This window comes from Pongo abelii, chromosome 6 (genome assembly GCF_028885655.2).
Source record: "Pongo abelii isolate AG06213 chromosome 6, NHGRI_mPonAbe1-v2.0_pri, whole genome shotgun sequence".
In the NCBI taxonomy this organism is placed as follows: Eukaryota; Metazoa; Chordata; class Mammalia; order Primates; family Hominidae; genus Pongo; species Pongo abelii.
In genome coordinates this window covers 68072327-68093551 of record NC_071991.2, presented here as the reverse complement: position 1 = coordinate 68093551, position 21225 = coordinate 68072327, and the positions used below count along the sequence as shown (strand labels likewise).

General features: G+C 36.5%; 1 long non-coding RNA gene across 1 annotated transcript in view; it reads left to right on the top strand.

Moving 5' to 3' along the window:
* The window catches only part of LOC134761769 (uncharacterized), a 213933-nt gene extending 194336 nt beyond the window's left edge, over positions 1 to 19597 (top strand). The window contains exon 3 of the long non-coding RNA XR_010140867.1: positions 19265 to 19597. This is a non-coding gene — a long non-coding RNA (uncharacterized LOC134761769). The remainder of the gene's footprint in view (positions 1 to 19264) is intronic.
* The last annotated feature ends 1628 nt before the right edge of the window (positions 19598 to 21225 follow it).

Sequence of the window (21225 nt, the reverse complement as noted above, 5' to 3'; positions counted from 1 at the left end):
CTCAAAGACTTCTTTGTCTCTCACTCTGGGGCAAATCAGCATGCCTCAGCCACTGAATGTTTTTCCCACTGTGTTGGAGGATTCCAATAATTTATTAACTTACAGGAGTGAACAATGGAGTAACTCCCCTTAAGGCCAAATCAGATGCAATCTGCTCAAAGTCCCAAATCAAGGAATATTTTAAAAATGTGGTTAACATAATGGATATTATTCATGCTTTGATCTTTTCAGCATCATCCTCAGAAAAACAATCATCATCTGCATCATCATAATAAAATATGAAGGTGTAATTTTTATGTGTGCCTGGTAAATAATGTATATATTTATAATTCACATTTTATAAGTTGCAAGGAATGAGTACATATTTGTGAATAAATAGAGTATGTTTATGTGTATATATGTATGTATATCTTTCTACCTATGTAGAAAGTCATCAAGTATGTTATGTGTATATATGTATGTATATCTTTCTACCTGTGTATAGGTAGAACCTCCCATATATGCATGTGTGTATATACCTGTCTTTCTAACTATACATAGAAAGATACCTATGTATAGGCAGAAAGATAGGTATATACACACATGCATATATATATATATATGTATACACGTATATATATAAAGATATATGTATGTGGTTCTATATGTGTGCATGTGCATGTTTGTGTATATATACACACATGCATATATATATACACCCATATGTGTATATGAAGATATTTATAAAGAAAATATAAATATATTATCTTTATATACACATATGTATGTATATATACATAAACATGCACATATATAGAGCCACATACATATTTTATTGAAAGACTAAAGGCAACAAAGTGGGGCTGTAAACGTGAAGGGTAAATCATTTCATACCTGGAAGAGTGCTGTCTAAACACTGCCCATCACCTAACCAAGAGTCATCATCCCTAACTTTTTTTGATAACTGACTATTTCAGGTAATAGCCCTAGGCTTCAAGAAAGGCTGGGCATCTTGGAAGTATTAGGGCATGAGTCATGAGTCTTGATTCTTCCAAATAAAATATGGTAACTCTTTCTAGTGATTTGTTTAGGAATGTATGTGTAAGATGATGATGGGAAGTCTACTGGAATCTCTGAGAGAAGATTTTTCTTGCAAAAAATAAAAAGACCTAATGAAAGAACACTCTCTTTGGACCGTTAGTCTCTTTTGGTGAACAGCAAGTGGTAATGAGAGAGGCTTAGCTGAGTTTTTGGCAGTTCTTTCAAAGCATGGGAGCAAATCTTATGTCTTGAAATCCATAAGGTAAATATTACTCAAATGTCTAGGTTGTAAAAATATATATTGTAGTCAAGAAGAAGTCAGTTTTTTAGTTATGTATTATTATATGATTCCCTGAGAGGCCATATGAGATAATACCAAAACCACACAAAGAAGAATGAGGACACTGATGTAGGACAGAATCTGGAACAGCCCAGAAACATTAAATGTGTCATTATAACAAGAAGTGTAGGTATCAGGTATGCAGCGGGGAGAAGCCAGATCTTAGAACAGTCAGGAAAGTTCCCAGAGCATATTCGGAGTTTGTCTAGACTCAGGAAGTATGCCTAAGTCTAGAAACATCCTAGAGAGCTATGTCCAAGAAATCATTCGATATTTATACTTTCAGTACTGATAAGACGAGGCAGACCCTACAAAATTATTCCTCTTTTTCTTTACTAGGTTATTTCTAAAATGAGATGAAATTGAAAATAATGATATTCTATATTCCTTATAGATAAGGATCTGTACTTTTTAAAAAATTATCTTTGATACAAAACATTGGTGTTGGTGTAATATTGACCATCATCTCTGCTTACCATTTATTTTATGTCCAGAAAAATAATGATCTTGTCTCAAAATGTACACAGTCAAGAGACTTAGAAAGTTAGTGGCCAACATGCTCAAAAATCTCTTGAGTTAGAAAAATAAATTTTCTTTTCTATGAGGTCACCCACCTAAAGTGTAGGAACATAAGTGTGTCCTCAAAACCCAGCTCTACACAGGTTAGAAACTCATCCTCTTAATTTAGTATTTTAAATTTAGTGATCCATGCAGTAGTGGACATGTTAATGTACATAAGGAAATTTTCATTTTATGTAATATCTGTGGTTTATCTATAGGAAATTTCTTTTTATATGAAAAAATCTTTCTTCAACAAATGGATTTTGTAGTATTAATACACCTTGAGTCGTTAGGTGTCTCCAGTTGATAAATATTATGTAATCTGGTGGTCCTAAATGTATTGGATCAGTTGTATGACAATCTGTTTGATTAATTGGCAATAAATATAGAAATGGCTCCAAAGCTGGTGATATTGTATCACTCTTTTGTTGTGGTATCAAGTATTGGCAGTATATAGCTAGAACCCTCACCTTGTCTTAATGTACATTCTTGAATCTACCATCTGAGTTATTTGGCCCATATTGTCAATTACATTGGCTGACAGTCTTTTATTTTTTGAGAGACAGAATCTCACTCTATCACCAGACTGTGCAGTGGTGTGATCATAGCTCACCGCAGCCACAACCTTGACCTCCTGATCTTAAGTGATTCTCCCACCTCAGCCTCCCTAGTAGTATGCCACCGCACCTGGCTAATTTTTTTTAAAACTTTTTTTGTAGAGTCAGTTCTCTCTATGTTGCCCAGGCTGGTATTGAACTCCTGGCCTCAAGGATCCACCTGCCTTAGCCTCCCAAACTGCTAGGATTACAGGTATGAATCATGGTGTCCAGCTGCAACATTAACTCTGCTCCAACTGGACCTGAAGTGGAAAAAAATTGTTACTTGCCTGTGGTATTTATTTTATACATATCTTCTACAGAAGAGATTTCAGAATTTATAGAAATATTTTTAAAAAATCATTTAGTGACAATAGAAATTTTAGTGTCATCTTCCTTATACACGCTTAAGCTCTTAAAATTTCATTCTCAAAGAGGAAATCTGGATGTAGATAATGAATATCATTAAAATGCATATGTAGTAATTCTTGAAACTGACACTCATTTCAGCAACTGGCGAACAACCTCTACTGGAAACAGCCCTGGGCTAAGAGTCAGATGATTTGCACTCTGATTTACCAGCTAGAAACCTTGGATAAGAGACCTAACCTCCTTAGTCTTATATTCTCATTTGTTAAATGGTTATGACCATATCTTCTTTAATTGATTTATGGGGTATGTTGTAAGCATTAAAATGATGAAGGAGGTAAAAGCTTTGTAGAACATGTATGCTATTTAGATACAGCCATTTTAACATGGCAATTTAGACTCAGTTGATCATTTTGATATTATTTAGCATAGTTTTTAAAATGATGTATTGATTAGGAGAGATTTGGATAAATACTTTAGAAAAACGCCACTAAATGATGGCAGAAACAATGTATTTTTCTCTCCCAAAAAATTCTCAGAGGTACTAATCCACGGCTGGATTGGCGGCCCCATGATGCCGTCAGTGGACCAGGGGGCTGTCTCTCCTCTCTCTTGTCTTTGTGTAGCTTCCATCCTTAACACTGCCTCAGTGAGTTCTAGCCACTTCATTCGTAGTCTCTGCAGGAGGAAGAAGGAGTTGGAAAGGGTAAAAGGACTTCTTTCTTAGCTGAGTCATTCCACTGCAAAGCAAAGTGTCTTCCTGGAAGACACACACAATGACTTCTGCTTGGCTACTCCAAGAGAGTCAAGAAAATGAGTCTTTAGCTGAGGTCATCAAAAGTTTACTGTGGTCTATAAAACAAATTATCAAACTTCTGCTTTTTCGTTACCAAAAAAATAGTGAAAAACAAATCTGTATCTCTTTCTTGAGACCCACTCTTTCCTATCCCTGAACCTCCTACGTCCCTACCTCTTCTCCCCAAGCTAAGAAATGGGACAATAATGCTCAGATGGAATGAGAGATGGGCTGATGCTCAGAGATACCTCAGAAATACCTCAGAAATATGTACTTGGAAATAAAGAACATGTTTTTAATTTTTGACATGGTCACTTTGATTATGTGAAAATATTAAATTTTCATTTGTTAATTAATTTTTTGGAAAATATTTATTGAGCACTTACTCTGTGGTAAATATGACAGAAAATGTTTATACAGATGGTTATTTCAAAATGTAAGTGCATTAGAGATATTAAAATATGGCAAATTCAGAGCATAAATGAGGTAGGTAGGGGCAGTATTTAGATGAGATGGAGAGAGGTAGAAGTTAGACTGAAATCAAAAACCAGTTCTTTACAAAATTGTAGTATTCCTACTATTAACACTGATGGCAAGCCTTATAACTCATTGGACACAAATGCATGTGAGATCTTGTCACTTTTGTTTCTTTTCCATGTACGTCACTCTAGAGGACTGTAAGAGAATTGCCAATGGTGGGTTATACAGGGGAAAAGAAATTATGAGAACCAGGCCCACATAAATATTTCTTCTCTTATTGTATTAATCCCTTACCTACTGAACTGATTATCACTGCATATGTTACTCTAATGTAATTAAACCATATTCAAACGGCATTGCTAACATCCCATGAGAAACTCAGTAAAACTCCCAACAGACCTAGGCAGTAAAAGAGAGCATCAATATAATCTTCCTTGTTTTTACTTATGATGAAACAATACCATTTTGATTTTAAAATCATCTTGTTTTAGATTATGTATGAATGTAGTTATAGTATTTTTCACCAGCAACTGTTTGCCTTCTCTAAAGCTGACAATTCTCTTTTTTTAGTATGAGGATTTAGATTCTATTTAAGTATTGTAACTATTAACAATAAAGTGACAGTTCCATCCAACAGCAGTCGTTGGGCACTTGCAATATACCACGTACTGTACCAGAACAAGATAAGACAAAAATAAAGTATCAGGAAAAAGCCTAGATTTCTTAAACCCACTTGCCCACGTCATCATGTCATATTTATGGGACCATGGCCACACACTGCCTAAACCCATTGAACCAACAGTAAAATTTCCATTTCAACCTAGTCTACTTCAATCTATTAATGGCTCCTTTTTCAATGGGGAGAGTCTAGGTGCATTCACTTTAGATCATTATCTATCTTTGTGGAATCAATTTGTATCCATTTTAGACTATGGCCTATGCCAAGAAGAGGGGAGTTTATTACTTGCCTTCAGGGCTCTTGATTCATCTCCTTGCGTGAGCAGCCTGTGAGCCTGCCCAGTGTTTGAGAGGAAGCTCCTTGTATTGGAGCACATGTGGTTTGGCAGAGCCTGGTGTGAACATGTAAGTGCCAGTAACCAGTGCTGTGTTCCAACGCTGCATGCTCATTATAATCTCAGCCTGATCATTATCATGCTTCTGGCAGGGCCTGTTTCAAAGGAGCCTTCTTGTGATTTGAGGGAAAAAAGCCAATAGAAGACACATCTAGAAAAACTGGTTGGCATTGCTTTGTGTGATTCAGCCCTGGATTATTCCTATAAAGGAAGAGAAGGCAGAGGAGGATGGTCTCAGACAATGCACCATCATTACAGTTGGAGGATATTGGGATGTTTCTGCTTCACATAGCTTTGAAATAAATGCATATGCATTTATTCCATGATTGCCATGTGCAAACCACCATGGGGGATCATAAAGGTGTAAGACAAACATCCTGATCTTTGATGAGCTACAGTTTCATTGGGGAGACATGATAAATATACATGAAAGAGGACAATAAAATGAGAATTTATGATAATGAAATAACTAATGAGGTTCGTACTGTAATTGCTATGAAGGCTTAGGCAAGAACTTTATTTTTTAAGGTTTACAGTGTACTTGTTTCATGTTTTGGATCAAGCAGAAGCACCACAAAATGTTTTCATAGGTAAATAAAGGGCAATAACATATTCATTCAACAAATACTTCTTGATGAATGACTGACTTAATATTCACTCAGAGGTAGATTCCATAAAGGTAGAACCTAAGAGGAAATCTATTGTGACATATATTACTTGCGATATGCCAAGGCTTTGTTTTGCAAATGAAAATTCTTATAGTGCTAGACAGGGTGAAGGGTGATGACAGTAGCCACCGAGGCAGCCACTAATCAGTTCCAGTTCATTGTCATCAAAGATGAACGCAAGCTTAGTGTTGCTGAGTCTTCATATCATTTCAAGAGAAGCCAGAAATAAGAATTTTGAAATTCCCTAATATATAAAGCATTCATTTGTGGGTTGGGAGGAAGTGGTGGCTGTGGGCATGTGCCTGCTATTTCCAAGAGCCATCGATGTGTGGTGCTCTTGGCAGCAGTAGATCTCCATCCAGCTTTCCTCACCAGCTCTGGGTATCAAGGACAGGATTGTAATGTGTTTTATGAAAACACTACACTGGAAACATGCTAATCAATATGTAAAATACCCAACCACTCCATACTAGATGTAAAATAAGAGATGTATTTGAAGGGATTTTGGAAGCAAACATCTAAATGGCAAGTAGAAGCAATTATCTTTCTAAATATCATCCTTAATAGTTCTTTCAATTTGGAGAAAAAAAAAAGCTGTAGCTGCCTTTTCTTGTTAGAGGTCTTACATGAGCTAATCTTTCTGATTTGCACAGATTACTATGTGGCAAAGCCTTGCAACTTGCTTTAAGCTTCTGTGTGTCAGGAAGGTAAGCAGGGATTTCAATTCTCTCATGGGCTCTTGAGTGGATGTAAGTGTTGAGTAACAAAACACACCTTTTCTTTGCACCTGCTTTAACTGAAGAATTCAGGAGGCTAAAGAAATCGGTTTCCCTTCCTTTCCCCATTCTGTAATTTTTTCATCCACCAAATAGGATTGGATAATCAAAATAAATGATATGAGACCCTCATTTCACATTTTATGATAATTTCCTCCAAAGGATGCTTGTTCACTCTTAACAGTATCTCTTGGTTACTGTGACAAGGAAGAATGGGAAAACCACTCTCACATTGAAAGGAATCCCTTGTTTGTTTTGTTGTTTTGTTTTGTTTTGTTATTGAGTTGTACTACTGTTAACAAAAGACATCACAATTAAGCACATCCCATCTAATAACCCTTGTGTAGCTCTAGTCATGTTAGTGGTTCTGTAGTCCTGGTGCCATCCAAGCTCCCCAACAGAATCTCCCATTGCCACTGAAGTCCAGAGACCCAGAATGTGAAGTATAACTGGTCCACAAACGAAGCTGTTTTTGGTGGCCACACTGCCATCTCTGACATTGAGCAATTATCTAGGATCAGGCAAATGGGCAGAGAGGGACTCCTTCCCCTCCTGGTATCCTAAGTGACAGGTGCTCCATGTCACCAAGGCTCTTTTTTTTTTTCAGATCAAATCCCCACTTTATGAAAACTAAAATTTAAATTAAAGTGTCTGTTTTGGGGGATGGATTATAATTATATTTCTATTCAATGATTCATATATAATCTTTGGTCTTACAGAAATATCTTAAAACTTCCACATTTTTCATCAATATTTTTCTAGCAGCATAGGTTTTGTGTTCAGCCATTTGTGAGGACTTTTACACATAATTATTTTTCATTTGAAATGCCTTCTGAGAAGAATAATAGTAAAAGTATGATTAATTAAACAATTACAGAGTGAGTCAATTTCTTGATTTCAGGTTTCTGATGAAGATAGAATTCTCCCCAGCCAAATTTCCAGTGAACTCTCCAAATTATTAGAATTAGGGGAAATACATTTTTATTTCTGGAACCAATATTAAAGGTAACTCATATTAGCTAGATTTTTCTCTGAGAATGAACTAAGTTTGCAGGAACTCCATATATATGTGTGCATAGATAGATAGATAGATAGATAGATAGAGAGAGAGAGAGAGAGATAGACTGACAGGCAGACAGATAATCTCCAAGAAGCCCCGAAGAAACCTGCCTGCTGCATTTCTGCATTGCTTTCAACCAAAAGCCCTGTGGGAATAAGGCAATACCAACACTGCGATGCATGATTGGCCTCAACCAGTATTTAAACAAATGAAGGGCTGAGAGGAGACAGGATGTGGGAGAGACCCCCACCACAAGCCCACCACCTTCACCTGTTGACATTAAAATATTCTCAGCTCCCGGGTCTGTGTTTTCAATTCATGTATATTAAATGATTCAGAGTCTGGCAGGAGGAAACACTCGTAGGAGTGTTTTGTTTAGTTGTGTTTCGTAGCTGTGATGTTTTGAAAATCAGGTTTTTTTGAGAGCACACAGCTAGATAACAAAACTGGCACAGAGTTCCAGGATTGAAGACAGAGAAACTGAGAAACAAGCCATGGGACCTGGATTATGTGGGTCATACGGACAAGAATGCATCCGTGGTATCTTCTCACAGTATTCAGGGACTTGTTATTGTTGTCATTGTTTTTAACTGGGATTTCTGTACAGATTCACTCAGTGTGACTACATCTGGATTGTTCAAGATTGTTCAGTATTTCCTCTTATGACCTTAAGAAGAAGAAGAATTTTGTCAAGGAAAGTGCTAAATTAATAGGGTATTTTTAATGTACTTAGACTCTGAGAAATTTTTGATGATTTCTGAAAAGTTTAATAATGTCATCTTAGGCAGAGCATAGTCTCTCATACATCCAGGAAGAAAAAAAATGAATTAAATCTGAAATCTTAAGCAAACATAAAGGATGCATTTATTTAATATCACAAAGAGTAAATTACCATTTGTTCAATGGTAATAATTGCTTTAGAGGGGGAAAAAACAGGATAGAAGGACTAGCAAGTGCCTGAAGGGTAAGGATTGTGGGGTGTGGTTTATAATTTTAAAGTGGCTATTTGGCCTGCAGGGTGGCTCACCTCTGTAATCCCAACACTTTGGAAGGCCGAGAGGAGAGGGTCACTGTAGCACAGAAGTTCAAGACTGCAGTGAGCTATGATTATACCACTGCACTCCAGCCTGGGTAACAGAGTGAGAGCCTATTTCTAAAAAAATAAAAATAAGTTAAATAAATACATAAAGCAGGTGTTCAAGGAAGTGAACTGCAAAGTGACACTTAAGCAAAGACCTGAGGAAAGTAACAAAATATATAGAAAAATATTTCATTTTTACTTTCCTTTCAGAAGGAGATAAATTAATTTGTAAGTATTTGCAAAGAGCAATATTAGAATAATTCATTTCATTAGGCATTACCTGAGAAAGATGTAGACAGACTACTGGAGACCTGTGATCACCTCGAAGGCTGGACCTGGATGAATCTTCTGTAAGATCCTAGCAACTGCAGCTTTGTTCAGGGTAGTTTTAGGATTCCATGTAACTTTGTTCCCCCTTTTTGAGAATTAGAAATGTAGTCCTTCTATGTTTGTATACTTAAGGACTTTTATTTAATAAACCGAAACATCCCATTCTCTGGGCAGCATAATAGCAACAAGAACAGTGTAAAGAGTCCCAGAGTGGAATTGAAAGCCAAGTTTTGGGCTGAGTGGCCCCTTAGTAGCCTTGGGACTCTGAGCAACACATTTAATTTATCTGTGTCTCAGTTTTCTCATCTGCTAAGCGGTAAGTAGATATCATGGTCCTTAAAGCTTTTTTGTAAGTTGTAAATGTTTATCATTTCCGAAATTCTGTTATTTTACCACTTGTTTCTGAGCCTTTGCCTGAAACAAAGGGCAGCAGGATAGCAACTGTCTTGTGGAAAGTTCTGTGGGTGACTCAACAGGCCAAACAAGGAATCGGGAACATTCCTTTATACCTGTGCCCATGTAAATCCTCTCCCTGAGTTTTCAGCTATAGTCATTTATTGCACAACTTGTTAGTGACCTTGCCAAAGTCCTCCTTATCCATTACTCAACCCGCATGCCAAGCTGCTTCATCTCCTGCTATTGTTTCCCAGGAGTTTATAGCTGCCCTTCATTGCTTGAAGCTGCACTTTGAAGTGTCCTCACACTTGTGGTTGTCCTGTTTTATCTTACCATGCCCAGATTCCGGGAATCCTAAGGTAATTCCTCATCTAGAAGGTCAGTGAAAATTTGGTGTGGTATGTCTTACTAAAGAATTAAATGGGCCGGGCACGGTGGCTCACACTTGTAATCCCAGCACTTTGAAAGGCCGAGGTGGGTGGATCACCTGAGGTCAGGAGTTCAAGACCAGCCTGGCCAACATGGTGAAACCCAAGCTCTACTAAAAATACAAAAATTAGCTGGGCGTGGTTGTTCGTGCCTGTAATCCCAGCTACTCTGGAGGCTGAGGCAGGAGAATTGCTTGAACCTGGGAGGCAGAGGTTATAGTGAGCTGAGATTGCACCACTGCACTCCAGCCTGGGCGACAGAGCCAGACTCCATCTCAAAAAAAAAAAAAAAAAAAAAAAAAAAGAATTAAATGAAGACTGGCTGTATTCTGGCAGTGTAATGGTCTTATTTATTTACTTTCTTTGATTTTGGTGCAAAAGGATGTTTGCTGTTTAGCAGCGCTCAAAAGTCCAAAGTTCAATTTAATATTCCATTTACTCTTTCTTGCTTTTACAAAGACTAGTGATGAATATATCAATCCATATTGGTCATCTTTCTTTTCTGAAACAAGGAAGCAGTATTGTGGTATAGCAGAAAGAGCACAGGTATAATGTGGAGATGAACAAATTGGATTTGAATTACAACTCTGCATTTTACTTGGCTGGGTATGTGGAAAAGTACTATTGCTGCTACAATTGAGTATTGATGGTAATAATTTTATGTGTGTATATATTCCTCACTACTACCTGATAAGGTTTCATTTTCTTTAAAATACAGATTGTAATATCCATTTCACAGAATTTTGTGAAAATTAGTAAGAGAGAATATGTGTATAAAAACATTCAATCACTAAATGCCCAATGTTTCAAACATACTAGATTTCTCCTTTTGAACATTTTTATTCAATATTGTTAGGCTTAAAACAATTATTTTATAATTATTTCATGCCTGTAAATCTTGTCTCATTAATCTCCTAATAAAATTTGTAAAAAAAGAACCAATGCCACACATTTCTTTAGTGTCTCCAGTGCAGTGTCTGAACTACTTGAGGACTTTTTAATCTGTTCATAATTTTCAATTTAACATTAGCATGTTAAATTTTTAGCATTTAGCATTTTATGTGCCAGGCACATAAAACTTGCTCAATAAATATTTTATGAATAAGTAGGCTTCCTCATTTATTTGCCCATGAATCTCTTCAAATTCATGGGTCCAATTAACTGCCCTTAAATTAGTTTTCTTTCAATCAAAATTCCACTGGAATTTTGCTTGGCTGGCCATAGTCATCTGGACCTATCATAACTTGCTTCGGAGTACCTCAGATCACCCAAGGCTTCTAGGCCCACATTCTGGAATACATTAGGTTCTGTTCTAGTGCTTTAAGGGAGTTAGACTGCCCAGAAAGTGACAAGCACATACAAGGATGTGTTTTAAATTTAGGTAATGGTATATATATTCTCATGTAAGAGACATATCCAGGCTTAACCCCTTGCCAAGTTCTGTTAAAAGTCAACATTGATTATTTTGTCACCCAGGTAATAAGCATTAGTGCCTTATAGTGTTGCAATCTTTCTACTCCCTAGCTCAGCTAGGTCCGAGTTCTTGTCTCACAACCAGGAAGAATTAGGCACACGGACACCAGAGAGTGAGTGGAGTAGAATGTATTAAGTGAAAGGAAAGCTCACAGCAAAGCAGTGACACGGAAGGTAGTTCCCTTACCCAAAGGCAGAAAAGTCCCCTTCCTGTGGCTGGGTCTGGGTCCTCTTATACACTCAGAATGGGTAGTGCATGCTTATTGGTTTGTGAGTAGGCAAAAAACGTTAAAGCAAAGGCATCACTCAAAGGTGGGCACAACAGTGTAGAAAACCAATTAGGAAATGATAGTTATATGTAAAATAGGTGAAGGGTGGGGACCAATAAGAGGAAAGTGAACCAAATGAGAAGACAAGTTCTTAATCCATTCTGAGGATTTAACTCGTAGCTTGGCTTTCAGGCTTTAATACTGCCTTTGGCTTGGAGGTGGGGTTTTCCTGGGGACCCACCCCTATCTGCCTAGCCATGTGGCTGCCTCCTGCTGTTCTCAATAGGTCGTTAAATAATCTGTATACCAAACTCCTGTAACACACAATTTACCTATATAACTAACCTGCACATGTACCTCTGAACCAAAAATACAAGTTAAAAAAAGGTCAACATTGTTACAAATATAACTGGCAAATGTCCAAGAAGACAATCTATGTTCCTTAGGTTGCCCAACTTGGTTTTTTTCAATAATATTTTTAATATTTTTGAGGAAAACTTCTGCTACATTTTTGCTTGTATATCCAAGAATCACAATGACAGTAATGATTGCTGAGTGGTTTGCTATTTTGGGATCTTTTTATTTGTATTCCTTGCACTAAAAAGAAGAGAGGAAGGCCAAGTTGTCAGTCATCTAAATAAATATAATGAGGTAAATTTAAATGTATTGAGCAACTATAAAAGAAATGTGTTTAGCCTGTGGTCTCAAATTTTACTTTGGATAAGAATCAGTTGAGCAATTTATTAAAATTACAGTTAGTCTGGGTGGAGATCAGGAGTCTGCATTTTATCAAGGGGCCCAGATGATTCTGACACTAGTAGTCTATTCATCTCAGTAAAAGAAACCTGTCTTAGACTATACAGTATAGTCACTACTTAGGGAGAGCGTGTATTATCTATAGCCAAACAGAACTCATTTCAAATTCCAGAACCGCCATTTGCTATATTTGTGAGTATGGGAAATTATGTAACCTCTTTGAACCTCAATTTCCAACTGTAAGACTGGATAGTTCTTACCATGCAGGTAAGATAAAATGAGGTATATGCCTAGACCATTTTGTATATCAAAAAGTAATCACTGAATGGGAATTATATATTTCTACATATGTAATATGTAGAATTGTTTCTTTACTGTTTGTGCCCTTCTAAATGTAATAGCTCACCAGTAATTCTAATCAGGAAATATATTGTGAATGCTAATGTTCTAACCTAGGTTCAGCTCCATAATTCCTCTATGATTACTCAGGGATGGAAACCTTGAGAACCACCTGCTAGTGGGATCATGGGATCTAAAGGTGGTGTTTACTTTTGAATCAGATCAAAGGATTTTTTTTTCTATGTTACAGCAGACAAAAGTTGTTAAAGAAAAGGTATAATTTTATACACTCCATTGCCCTCAATTGTAATATAAGAAAAATACTTCATTGATTTCTGGCTCTGTAACTCCATTTAACTCCTGACGCAATTTCCCACAAGAGTAAATTTACCTGCAAATTAATCTGCTTTGAGGCCCCCTAGAATTTCTGATGCAAATGTGGGTAGAGGCTGGAAGGTTTAATAAATAGGTTGTTCCAGTGCCAGCCCAGAGCTCTTCATTGCAAGAAGGATACTGAGGGGAACCCAAGCCCCAGAAAAGACTGAGATGTTGCTGACCTAGGATTACACTGAGAACACCCTGTGAGAAGTTTTCTTGATACCCCAGAGGTCAAGTCACTGCTCCTCTCCTTCTGTCATGCACTTGATCTTTGCACCTCCACAGCCTTGTGTTAATGCACTGTCCTTGATTGTTCCCACATCTATCTCCCACTGAGGATGTAAGTTGTAGTTTCCTCATTTTTAACAGCTGTATAGAAAACACTGCCAGGCCTCGAATGAATGAATAAAGAAACAAATAAATAGCTATATACCAAACTCCTCGACTGAGTAGATCTGTCCTGTGTTTATGTAATTGTACCAATGCTGTGCATAAATATAAAAAGGCAAAATTGGTTCCATTTCTACATGTAGTTCTTTAAAACTAACAAAATATTTTATACACTAGTGCTTTAGCATTATAGAGAAAAAAAATTGCCCTTATGATTTGTTAAAATAGACAGATGCAAAAGAGTTATTTCATTGTCGTCTACTTTATACTGAAGTACACCAGGGAAATTTTTAGCAGGTATACCTTTAAGAACAGGTCTCAAAGCACAAAAAGCCAAGGAAATATTTTATGATAGCTTCAAATTTACCATAAAAAATTTGAAGTGAATCCAACCCATAATTATCATTAAAAAAGATTTTCAGTGGCCTTCTACTAATCAATTATATACAAAATGTGTAGAAAAGAGCTATTGCAATTTTGGAAACTTTTAAATAAAATAAATACTGAAATATTTTTATAAATATTATCCTGTAATTTATGTATTTCATAACAATGTTACAAAATGCCAAAAACTACAATGTGTATTTAACTTGAAGCCAAGTAATGACATGCAAGGGGAAAACTTCATTTTTCTAGACAACATTCTTGCTAGTTCTGAATGAGCTATACTTAATCACAGTGTGCCTGAAATAAAGTCAGGTTGGACAGCTCCCTAGACGAGTAGGTGCTCCAACCATAACTTACCCTCCTTAATGTGGTATTTTCTCTCCACTAAAAGGTTTAGTCCATTTTAAAATGGTAACTCAACCTCAGGTATAATCAACAAGATCGTTGATGGCTCCCTTTCATTAAGAGAATATTGGCCAAAAGCTCATTATACCATTTCCATTTATATTAAATTAAAGGAGAACTAGTTGTACTCTTAAGCTTCTTATATATAGCTCCAGATAATAAATATGCCAATAAAATTAAAGGAAAGAATAAAGCATATTTATGTAAATTCTAAGTTTATAAGGAAATACATTAGTAGGCATTAAAAAAACTATCCAAGGGGAAAGGTCTAGGGAGAAATGTGAGGCTCTCAGGGGAGCTGTATTGGTAAATGATGGTCTCTCCACAAGGGCATCTTGTTGTTATAAATCATAGTGCTGAGTATGCTCCAGGACATGAATGTGTACTGTCAATTTCCACTTAGAAAACGGTAAACCAAAAACCAACGTTGAGACCTTCAGATAAGAAACAATACTCTTGAATTTCATCAGTGCATACAGTTTGTTACCACTCAGTTACATTGAATTCACATGTGGATTGGTATTTTATTTTTACTGTGGTATAATTAGCCCAAAATAATGCCAACAGCATTGTTTCTGTTCCTCATTGAAAGATGGGATATTTCCAAAGTATTTTCCAAAAGAAATGTTCAACTGTGAATCACTATGAATATCAGTATATAAAATCACTTGAATATAGATCCTTGGAAAATACCTTTAAGTTAGCTTATTATTGGCATGTAGAATAAATACAGAAAATATACAAATCATATGTGTACGGCTTGTTCTGTTTACTTCACAAAATGACATCTGTGTGGCACAAGCAACCAGATGAAGAAACAGACTATTATCTGAATCCAGAAAACTCCTTTCTCCCCCTTCCAATAATTAATACCCAAGGATAAATTACTGTTCTGAATTTTTTTAATTAAGTAAAATCTTCCTATAAATACTGTTTTGTATCTGATTCTTTCACTTCAAGTATGTGTATGGGATCCATCCATGTTTTTAACTATAGTTATTGTTCATTTATTCACATTGCTAAGCAGTAATCTATTGTGTCAGTATACCATAATTTTTATGTCCATTCTACTATTATAGACACTTGGATATTTCCAGTTTCGAGCTATTATTCTATTGCAGACATGAATATTGTCATTGTCTTTTGGTAAACACAGGTGTCCTGTCAAATACGTGTCTAAGAATGAAATTGTGGGATCATCGGATATGTGTCTTTAGCTAGTAGCTTTAGTAATTTCTGCTAAAGATAGGAGTTCCATTTGATTCATGTCCTCTCCAACATTTGGTATTGCGTGTCACGATGACCACTAAAACACCTTTTTATATATTTAGGGGGTATTTAGATCTTTTTTTGTGTGAATTGCCTTTTCTAGTCTCTTGCCCACCTATTATGTTGTTTACATTTTTCTTATTGATTTGTAGGAGTCATTTTTATCTTCTTTATACATTCTTTCACAATGCATTTATTAAAAAAACTTTATATGCACTATATAGTTTAGTTTCTTAACGGTGTGTGAATAGTCAGGGTTCTCCAGAGGGTCAGAACTAATAGGATATTGTTTATCTGAAAGGGAATTTATTAAGGAGAATTGAGTCACAGGATCACAATGTGAGGTCTCATGATAGCCTGTCTGCAAGCTGAGGAGATAGAAAGCCAACAGTGCAGCCTCCATCCTGTGCCCAAAGGCCCAAGAGCCCCGAGAAAACTACTGCTGTAAGTCCAAGAGTCCAAAGGCCGAAGAACCTAATGTCTGATGTTCAAGGGCAGGAAGCATCCAGCATGGGAGAAAGATGAAAGCCAGAAAACTCAGCAAACCAGCTTATCCCACCTTCCACCTGCTTTCTTCTAGCCAAGTTGGCAGCTGATTGGATGTTGGCCACCCACACTAAGAGTGGGTCTTCCTCTCCCAGTCCACCAACTCAAATGTTAATCTCTTCTGGCAACACCCTCACAAACTCACTCAGAAACAATACTTTAACAGCTATCCAGGCATCCTTCAATCCAATCAAGTTGACACCTAATATTAACCATCGCAGTGTCTTTTGAAGAACAGAAATTATAGTATCATTTTAGCATAGTCCAATTAATCATTCTCTTTTATTTAACCCTTTTAGAATGTGTGAAAGGAAAATAAATCCTGGGGCCCCCAAATCACCAAGCTAAAGGGAAAAGTCAAGCTGGGAACTGCTTAGGGTAAACCTGCCTCCCATTCTATTCAAAGTCACCCCTCTGCTCACTGAGATAAATGCGTATCTGATTGCCTCATTTGGAGAGGCTCATCAGAAACTCAAAAGAATGCAATATGTCTCTTATCTACCTATGACGTGGAAGGCCCCTCCCCGCTTTGAGTTGTCCTATCTTTGCCTCGAGTTGTCCCACCTTTCCGAACTGAACCAATGGACATCTTACACATACTGATTGAGGTCTCATGTCTTCCTAAAATGTGTAAAACCAAGCTGTGCCCCTACCCCCTTGGGCACATGTTGTCAGGACCTCCTGAGGCTGTGTCATAGGAGCAAGTTCTCAACCTTGGCAAAATAAGCTTTCTAAATTAACTGGGACCTGTCTCAGATATTCAGGGTTCACATTTTGGCAATCATGAAGGGATTCTGAATGGAGATGCCCTGATCTTTGACAAATCTGCTACCAGTGCTTGGTACCAGCATGAGCTAACTTTATGGCTCAAACCAATAGGATAATTTGCTGAGGTCTAGGAGCACCCCCTTCAGAGAATCCCTGACCTCCCAAAATTTGGTCAAGATCTAAAGTTTATTTTGCTGTACAACTCTCCTTTTTTGGAGTTTTACTTGCTTCCAACAAGGAAGGCAAGATTTCCTGCTTCCATGATGATGGAAGGCAGGTAACTCCTTTATGGAGTGTGAACTCACTCCTATCAGGGAAGACAAGTTTGAGATGTTTGAGTTTTTTTTTTTTTTTTTTTTCCCCTGCTTCTAGGATGGTAAAAAGCAGTCTTCAGCCTGAGACCTATTCCTAGTTAAGTAGATGAATTGGGGTTTTGTGTTTGCTAAAGTTTAACAACTGGCTGTCTTAATTTCTCCTTACCATTACAGTGCTCAGTGATCATATTGTTGAGTTTTTTTGGTGTTGGTGGTGGTTCCGTCTTTCTTCCATCAGATTTGACCAACTCTACCTGACTTGGTCAAATCCAAGTGAGAATTCCAAATTATGGGTAACAAAGCCTCTCTAATTTGGCTAAAATTCCTCACAGCTGCAAAAGAGGGAAGAAAACCAAAAACCAAAAAACCATGTGCTTGTTTTCTGTGTTTGCTTCCTATCTTAATAAACAAACAAACAAAAAATGTTCTTTTATTTACTTTTCTTCCACCCTATACCTCCTTCCTATTTTGCCATCTGCAGTACCAAAAACATCTAGAGAAGACTTCTAATGACTTGAACCCCTTTCAAGAAATCAGAGCAAAGGTGCCACTCACCTGTTTTGGGGTGTTTTGTTTTCTTTGTGTAGTTTCAAGAGTCATGGGCAGAATTTTCTTAGGTCTAAAGCTCTGTTTTCCTGTATTGCATGACCTGATCTCTTTGGCTTGGGTACTAGAGATTACCTTGTATTGGGAGAGGACTTGACCTTGGCATGTGTAATGGTAAAAGGGAGCTACAAAGTTAGGGGTGGCTGAGCAGTTCACAGGGAGTGGTCTTGGCTGTTGTTATTTATTTTTTTCTCCTTGGAAGTTGTTTAAGGATCTTAATTCTAGTTTGGAGATGCATCCTAAGGGGTCTTCTCTATTGCTTTTTCTCCCAACATTAATCTTGATTAGTCTTGTCTATGTGCATTTGCATGAGAAACTGAACTGTTGTTTTCATAGGTAAATGTGAGACTGCATTTTCACAGCTCTGAAGAAAAAGGGCATTTGCTCTTCTCAGCTGAAAGGTGCCCTTGGGTGACTGGGGTCCCTGTAGGAGTGTCTGGGAGGTTGATCCCCAGTGGCCCTGCAGGGAAATCCCCAACAAAATTCATTTTTAAAAAGGCTCATCCAGGAAAAGCATATAAGGGCTGATCACCCAGTGTTTTGAGCCCTCTCACAGGTCATAGATTTCTGGAGAGAGAAACTGAGACACATAAGAGGGTGGAAATGACTTGCCCACAAGCAGCACACATCAATCCACCACACAAAAACCCTAGGTCACAGCTCAGTTCTTCCTTTTAAGAAAAAAAGTGGAAACAAATAATCTAAGTGTTGAGGAGAAAACAAAGCAAATGACCCCCTTTCGAGCACTCCGTAGGTTTTATGGCACATCTACTTGCCAGAGTTTATGTAAAATGAAAGTAATATGGTCTTTGAACACATTTACATTAAGGAAAAAGATCCCTAAGGTCAGTCTGCAAACTATAGAGTTCCTAAGTTCTCTTTTTTCTCTCTTTTCTTTTCTGTCTGCTTTAAATCTGCTGTTATTTTTCTATTCAGATAAAAACCACTGTTTGGATCCAACAGGTTTTTTGTTTGCAAGCCAGGGAATTTGTATTTATCTCGTGGCTAAAGTTCTGAAATAAAAGCTATAGGATCTTTATGTGTGTGTGTGTGTGTGTGTGTGTGTGTGTGTGTGTTTAAAAGGCTTTTTAAAATTTCTATAATTTTATGTTTAATTGGTAATTGAATCCATTTTAATTTCCCTTTACCACAACAGAATTTTTCTCTCCATACTTTATGATGTAAATTTTACAATTATTGGTAAAGTAATGTTAGAAATGTCTTAAGAATTGCCAACATAGATTTTTGTTTGCATTTATTAATCAAACAGTTTCATAATTATCCCCACCAAATACTATAAGGTGTCAAAATTTGACATAAGGATCACAAAACTATAAACCCAGCCCAAGGCAGAATGATGTTTGCTTATGTAATTTTTAATCATCTTCAGGCCTGGTAGAAGATGCCAATAAAAATAAACTGCAGTCCTGAGGCACAAGGCAAGAAATTAAAGCTATTCAACTCCTCAAGACTCAGGAACTATTGCAGAAGAGGTAGGTGTGTGAGTTGGTAGTGGCCGATTTTGAGAGATAAATTAAGTTCAGTTTCTCTATAATTTAATTATTAATGTCGAGGGCACACTGATGCAAGACCAGCATATGGACCCCTTTGTCAGCTTAAGAAGGTTTTCTTGAAGAATTAACTGACATCTAATAAAGGTTATAAAGGTTATAAAAGGCTTATGGAAGTTATATTTTATGGTCAAAATTGGAATTTTATAAATTATGAAATTTTGAAAAACAAATTTAATTGGCTTTGTGCTGTTTTTATTGGGGCTTATTGTTTGGAAAACTAAGTCTTTTCTCTCAAAGAATGAAGTTTTCACCTTTTAAAAAAATCTTTGAATTTATCACTTTGGTCAAATGAATTACTTATTTTACAATGAAGTGTGATATCAAGTGTTTTAAGCCTTTGATATTTGATGAACTTTCCAAAATCAAATTATAAATTATATCTTTTTCTTACCTAATTAATACTTTAAGATATTAGGTTCCCTAAAGTCCAGAAATGACATAATTTGGCTTATTATAAAAATTATATGGCCGGCTTTGTCAAATATGAAATGGTGTTTGGTTTTCTTTGGGCTGATTTGTATAAATATATTATTGATATGTGTTCCAAAATTATGGGAAAATTATATAATTCTGATATGATGTATTGTACATTATCAGTAATAATTATAATTGTTATGTTAAATTATTGTATACCACAGAGGTAACAAATATCCTTGTCAATTGTGTCTTTGACTCTGGCTGCTCTAAAACTTTTTGTCATCCACGGACAATTATTGTCTTGTTTTGATCCACTTTAAAATGTAGTTTTATAATCAGCATAAAACTCTAACAGGTGCTCTTGAACACAAGTTTCTGATAACTTTGGAGACTGTGACATCAGAATAGAAGAAAAACTTTCAGGGCTCATGGAGAACTGAAATGTTCATGAATATCAAGCAGAACAGGAATTAACTACATGGACTGAACTAATAAAGATTGAAGGAATCTTTTTGACTTTTTGCTTAAAACATTGCTGATCCTTTGTTTCATTTTTTTTTTCAGAGTCAAGGAAACGTTTCTTTTGAGCTACTGACAGCTTTTAACAAATTTGTATACTCCTGTGAGCAAAATTTAGAACATATTTGTTTCTTTCTACCTGATTTCTGGAGAATTTGGAAACTGGGATTATTCTTAACTTATGGCAAAACAGTTATTTGCACAAGTACAATAAGAATTTGTTCTCATTCATAACAGGACACAATTGGAGAAACTGATTATTTTACTAAGGCTTTGACTGGGATGGTGTGCTTTTCCTTAAGGAATCAATTGACTTATACAGCAAATAAAAGCCCCTTGGGAAAACTGGCCTCATGCCTTGTCTACACAGTCCCTACACATCATTCCTGACCTGTGGTAAGAAAAGACTGTCACTTTCTAACAGGCCCAGGAGACCCAAGTTTATCTTGGAACCTCACATGGAGAGGAATTCCCCAACTCATAGGTATTTGATGGTACAAATCCATGGCTGGGCTCGGCTTTAAAAAAGTCTTACCTGAGATTCCTTCTATGGAATAAAGTTCCATCAAAGCCAATTTAAAAGCCAATGTAAAAAAATCATTATTCTTGCTGCACTGTATACAAATAATCAGGACAAGTATAAGAAAGCAAATCAGTCCAACCATGATTTGTCTTTAATAAAAATGGGAAACTGGAGAGAGAAAAAATATGTTTGAAAAACCATAGTACACCTATTGTTAGATTCTAGTCTTGCCTAACGTTTTTCAATTTTTGTTATTTTCTACAGATTGGACCAAACTCTAATTTTTCTTGGCTACAAGTCTTCAAAATAATGTTTTCA